Raw genomic sequence first — 6,681 nt, 5'->3', positions numbered from 1 at the left:
GGGGGAATTAATTGAGCAGCTCCCAGTAATATTGGGGGAAGGAAGGAGATTAACAGCCTCTTTCAGAAAAAAACAAAACAGGGTTTATTGATGGGAACAAATTTAAAACACAAGTAAGATTAATAAAATAGGGACCAAGAAAAAAGGAATAGGAGAAGGAAAATTATACAACCTGCAATCACACCTGGACTCAGCAGTTCCCAAAGAGCCAACACCTGCATCCCATCTCTCTCTCTCCCTTCCCCATGACAGAATGAATGTCTCTTCCATTCCTAGTTCCTCTCTCCCTCCCCCAAAGAGGAGGTCCTTCAAGCTGATTGGTTGAGAGTAGTCTTTTGCTAATGTCAGTATTACACCAACAGGGCTGGCCAGGTGTGGCCTCCATCCAATCATCCTTAAGTGGGTACTTAGTCAGTTTCTTATTCTTACCCAATTCAAACAATACTAAATCAATCAGGTGGGGCCTCTGGGTATCTGCCAAATTCCATTATTTTATCATAGAACCATGCACTAGCTAAAGAAATTTCCTACTCATAATTATGCAATGACTTAATTCAGAGAGAAGGCAAACAAAGATAAAAGCAGCTTGTCAAGTTAGTCCTTGGGAGTCATCTTTCTGATGTTCTTCTTTTTGTTACCCTTGTCTTTGGAACTGTTCCTTCAAACTCTTTTTCCTCACCTCCTACTTCAACTTTTAGGTTATTACTTAAATGAATTTGATTAAATTCAGCAAAGAGGACTAATATATCATTGTATTCCCAAGAATCATTATTTCCTCTGGTCCTGTTGATTATCCTTAATACTTGTATAAGTTAGCTCCAAATCCAATGATGAGAGAATAGAGTAATAAGTGCTTTGGAAAGCTAAAAATGAAATAAATGCAAGTTATCTTTTTTTTTTCTTAACATAAACACACTCTTGAAAGAATTTGCAAAAAGTCTCAACTGAACTCTCATACTCTCACTCCAAATTCTTATCTGTCCCTACTTGGTAGAATGAAAAGCATACAGGTTTGGGAGACAGAGGACCTGGTTGGAAAACCAGTTGTGTCATTTACTCACTTTGTGAGATTGAGCAAGGAATTTAACACTATGCAGATAGATGGCACAATGGATAGACAGCTGGGCCTGAAGTCAAGAATTCAACTCTATTCTAAAATACTTACTAGCTGTGTGACCTTGGCAAGTTATCTAACTTCTGCCTTGGTTTTCTCAACTCTAAAATAGGGATGATAATAACATCTACCTCCCAGGGTTGTAGAAAGGATTAAATATAATAATATTTGTAAAATGATTAGCATAATTCCTAGCACATAGTAGTTGCTGTATAAATGAGAGTTACTATTTAACTTCTCTCACCTTCAGTTTTTTCATCTGTAAAAATAAATGAGGGTGCAGAGCAATTTGGAACTATGCCCAAAGGGCTATGGGTCTGTGCATACCTTTTGATTTAATAATACCACTACTAGGTCTGTATCCCAAAGATGTCATAAAAAATGAAAAGGACCCACATATACAAAAATATTTATAACATTTCTCTTTGTGGTGGCAAAGAATTGGAAATCGAGGGGATGACCATCAATTGGGGAATGGCTTAACAAGTTGTGGTTTATGAATGTAATGGAATACTATTGTGCTATAAGATATGATGAGCAGGCAGATTTCAGAAAAACCTGGAAAGACTTAAGTAGACTGATGCTGAATGAAGTGAGCAGAACCAGGAGAACATTGTACACAATAGCAGCAACATTGTGTGATGATCAACTGGGAGATTAGCTCTTCTCAGCAAAACATTGATCTCAGACAATTCCAAAAGACTCATGATAGAAAATGATCTCTACATACAGGGAAAAGAACTGTGGAATCTAAAAGCAGATTGAAACATACTATTTCTACTCTTTTTTGGGTTTTTTCCCTTTTGTTCTGATTCTTCTTTAACATGACTAATGAAGAAATATGTCTAATGTGATTGTATATATATAACCTATATCAAATTGTCATCTGTCTTGGGGAGAAGGGAGGGAAGGGAGGAAGGGAAAAACATTTGGAGATCAAAATCTTATTAAAAACAAATGTCAAAATTATCTTTACATGTAACTGAAAAATATATTGAGATTTTTAAAAATGGAAAAAAATGAGTGTTAAATTAGATATCCATTAGATATTAGATATCCATCAGATAGCCTTCAGCTCTAAATCTATGATACTATTTCCCTGCCCTCAATTTTTCTCTGACCTTCCCCATCATGGAACATTCAATAACATTTATAATTGAGTAGTGGTTTATTCTGAAAAAAAAAGTATTGCCACCATAGTTTTAGAGCCCCTAAGTCAGAGTTAAGCCACTAAATTCAGGGTGGATCTGTGACACAAGGGATGAAGACCCTGAAAGTGGATCCATGTGGAAAAGCATTGAGAAGTACTCATCCAGAATATAATGACCTCTTGCCCTATCTGGAAATCTAATATTGTATTTGCATAATCAAGTCATTTAGTGAACATTATAGAAGAACAATTCTGATGGTTAACACTGGCAGAAGAGTTTTCTAGAGTAGAAACATGATTCACTCAACTATAAGGCCCTGGTAAAACATGAATCAATGCTCCCTCCCCTGTAGCAGAACTATTAAGACATTTTTAGTGCAGTTAAGGAAAGGAAGAAAGTTATGTAGACTCTTATGACTGTATTTTACTTAATTCCCGAGGGTACTACTTATCCAGAGTTATCTTAGCAACAATATGTCTACCAGAGATGTTTAATAAATGTTTGTCAAATTGTAAAATTGCATCCCCTAAACATAACAAATACTTACACAAAAAGCCTGTTCTAGCATTATTAGCAAAGAATGTGGAAGTCAGTCTTATCTCCAACCAGAGAGCTGGAATAATTATCAATCTGCCTATTCAATACTTGATACTACTTACAGTTCTGTCACTACTGCTGAAGGGTCTCAGTTTTGGAACTTTACCTTATTAATTTTTCACTCTAAAGTATTTTAGACATAAGGAAATACAATTCTTTATTAAGTGCCACCTCTACAACTTGGACTTCTTATTCTTTTACATTCCATTTTGTTAATTATATTTAAAATATTCATTTGCCAGTTTCTGTGTCAAAACAAAAAAAACACAGCCCTTTTTATTCTACCTCAGTTTCAAGTTATAAAGGCAGGTAGAAAGATGGATGGATAGATAAGATGGTGGAATAAATAGATAATAATATGATTAATTAAGCACTTACTATGTTTTGGGCTCTGTGGGATACAAACACAAGCAAGACAGATTCTACCCTCAGAGAACTTATATTCTTGTGGGGAAAGACAATTGGGGGGACTGTTAGAGGGTATGAATGCAGTGGCATGGTTTGGAAGTGAAGAGGGGGCCTGGTTACAGGCAAGCAAAACTATAAACTAAATTACAAGAGCCTTTTGTCAAGAAAAAAATCACTGCATTTATCTAGGAAAGGAATAAGAGTAAAATCTCACTGATTTGGACTAAAACATGGGTAGGGAAAGCCAATCTAAATTGGGAAAAAGTCTAATTTGTAGAATTCTAGATGAGAATTTATTACTTAAGAAGCAGTATAGTAGCTTGAAAAAACACTGGTTTAGAGTCAGAGGATGGAGTTCAAAGTATAATTTAAATGCATACCAATTGTGACATATCACTTAATTGGGTCTCAAGTACTTCTATAAAATGGGAAAACTAGTGTCTATACTAACCATCACACGTTGTTGTGACAAAAGAAAAACAATGAATATGAGTTAGCAACATTGTTATTTAGAGTCATGAAAAACAGTTACAATCATAGCTATCAAGTTTAACTCTTGAAAACATTCCTCTTTCAAAGAATTACTCGCCCACACAATCCAATCAAAATTTAAGTAAAAGTTTTTATTTTTTGGCACACAGAAGCATGGCTGGAAGAAGAAGCCTAGGCTTTAACTCCTGGGTAGGTACAGGTTTATGGCATGTTCCTTAACCAGACAGCACATACAGGTATGACTGGGAGAAGAAGTTTAACTTCAACTTCTGGGGAGGTTTAACCAGAGAGCCATAGAGATATGGCTTGAAGAACAGGTATAACTTCAACTCACCAAGCAAAAGAGAAGAACACATTATTATTTTGTGTGTGTGTGTGTGTGTGTGTGTGTGTGTGTGTGTGTGGAGCAATGAGGGTTAAGTGACTTGCCCAGGGTCAAACAGCTAGTAAGTGTCAAATGTATGAGGCTGGATTTGAACTCAGGTCCTCCTGAATCTAGGACCAGTGCCCTATCCACTGTACCACCTGGCTGCCCCCAAAGATCACAATTTTATAGAGGCAAGAAGTTACAGCAGTTTGAAAATTCCACATTTCTAACTTGAGATTATTGTCACTACCTCATCCTAATTACATAGCAAATATGACTGGTCCAAACTAAACTCCTGTTTGTAAATTCAAGGAGCCCCGCTTTCTGGGTGGCTGCTTTATTATGTTTGACCAACCACTACCTGGTTGATCAACTACTTTGCTTCTCCAAGGAACGAGTAATCTCTAAGTGACCCCAACGAGCTGATCAGTTGTATTTCCCTATTTTCATAGTTTTCCCCTCAGGGCCAGAGCATCCCTAACTGGACCCAGGCCTATCAGGCTGCTGCTACACTAAATTGCTGTAAAAAAATTAACTTAACTAATCCTATCTGAAAAATTTATATAACTGAATTTATATGAAAAATTATTTTAGAAAAATTATAATTGGGCCATAAGTCCCATCCGGGTCACCATTCAAACGTAAAAATATTTTAACTGACTAGCTGGGCCCTAATCTAACTGGGGGCCTAATCTAACTGGAGGACTAATCTGGGGATTTTTTACTGGCTGGCTATCTGACTTCTATAATTTCCTAAGTCAATCTGTTAGATCCTTTTAAAAATTTCTCCACACTGCTCTGCTCCCAAATTGATAAGCAAAAGATTAAGAAGCCTCTTGCAATTTAACAGCAGAGGATTTATTTATGAGATACAATTTAAAATTAAGAATACAGGAAAATAAAATGTACAACCTGAGTGCTTTCTGGCGCATCTCTCTGCTGTCGCTACTTGTGCTTAATCTTTGCCATGCCTGCAACTTTCTTAGCGTCTCTGTACCAAGCTACTTTCTTCTAGTGTCCCCCCTTTCCATCTAACTTCCCTTTCTGCACTGCTGCTGAACCCTGAAAAGCCCCTTACTCCATAAGGCTTCTTCCTCTGTCTATCTGCCCTCCACAGCATCTCTACCCTCTCTGTATCATAGCCCTTTCTCACTTTCTCCATCCTCCTGTACTGTCTCCCCTCCTTTGTCTTGTCAGCCCCCCTTTTTATTAACCTGCTATCAGGTGAAACTCGGGGCTGGCTGTCCCTTGGCCGGCCAACTCCCACGTTGCACAAGCCTACAGCTGGGGCTGGGTGAAGCAAACCCCAGTGTCCCTGAGGGTTTTCTTGGGCCTTTCTGCTGTGCGAAAGGGGCCAAACCGTGCTACACCCATGGCTTGGGGGTTTTAGTCCAGCCAGCTTAGCCTGGCTCAGAGGCCCCCCACAGCTGAAACAGAGGGGATGGGGAAGCTCTGCTTGTGGAGTCTGAGGCTAATAAACTACATTACTATGGTCTTTTATGCTCCAAGCTTTCCAGAGTCATTAAGGTCTTTCAGACTCATTTCTCCACTGTACCACTTGTCCTATCTAGAAAACCTTGAGGGCATTCTGAGCCTTAGTTTCCATATATAATACATCTGTGTATAAATGTATATAATATATATGATAAATAAAATATTTGTAATTAAAATATATTCACTATATTTAATGACTAGAGAGTCTTCAAGGACCTGCAAAACTATATAGCCCATGAATCTGCTTTCAAGTATATGTACTCCATCTTTCTTTTCTGCTCTTCTCCACTTTGGGGCACTCTCAGCTAGCATTGCAGCTTAACATATAGAAACTTGGGGTGTGCTTGCCCCATTTAATTAAATGTGCCTGCTTCAGAGCATAGAAACTATCTCCCACCTCATTTCAGCCCAATATGTGGAGGTTTGGTGAGGCTTCTAGACATAAGTGACTGAGATGCTCGCATTGTGCAATGGCCAAGAGCTTTCTGGATAGCTGGGATTCCAAAAGGACTGATGATAAATAAGACAATGAGCCAGAACTGAATGTGTATAAGAAAGGTGCAAGCAGAGGCCCTTTCTTCTCTTCCCTGAAGGTTTTTGAATGAGAATTCCTGCTGCCAGGTAGAAAAGAGACATAGCCAAGTTGTGTTCCCTCACCACTGCCTGTGAAGGTGTGAAACTTCTGCATCTTTGGTGTTCATTCTTTCCTGGTCTTAGATGATTGAGTGTACTGAGATTGAAAACCCAGGTAACCAGGAGATTGATCAAAGCAGTCCAAGCTCCCCCTGACAATTAAAGTCAGTAACCAGTGGCAGCAGTATCTGTCTGGTGAGGAGTCATCCCAAAAAATCTGACTTACTTAATCCAGTCCAAAAGTGGATTGATCCAAAAGTCAAGACACCACAACCTGGAAGGAACCAGCCCAGCTAAACATGAGAACTCCTTGACTACTGCAGAGAGTACTACCTAAAGGGAACTTGGTGAGGTCTAAACTTTCTTTCTTTCTTTCTTTCTTTCTTTCTTTCTTTCTTTCTTTCTTTCTTTCTTTCTTTCTTTCT

This window comes from Dromiciops gliroides, chromosome 3, assembly GCF_019393635.1.
Source record: "Dromiciops gliroides isolate mDroGli1 chromosome 3, mDroGli1.pri, whole genome shotgun sequence".
Classification (NCBI taxonomy): domain Eukaryota; kingdom Metazoa; phylum Chordata; class Mammalia; order Microbiotheria; family Microbiotheriidae; genus Dromiciops; species Dromiciops gliroides.
This window is presented reverse-complemented; position numbering follows the sequence as displayed.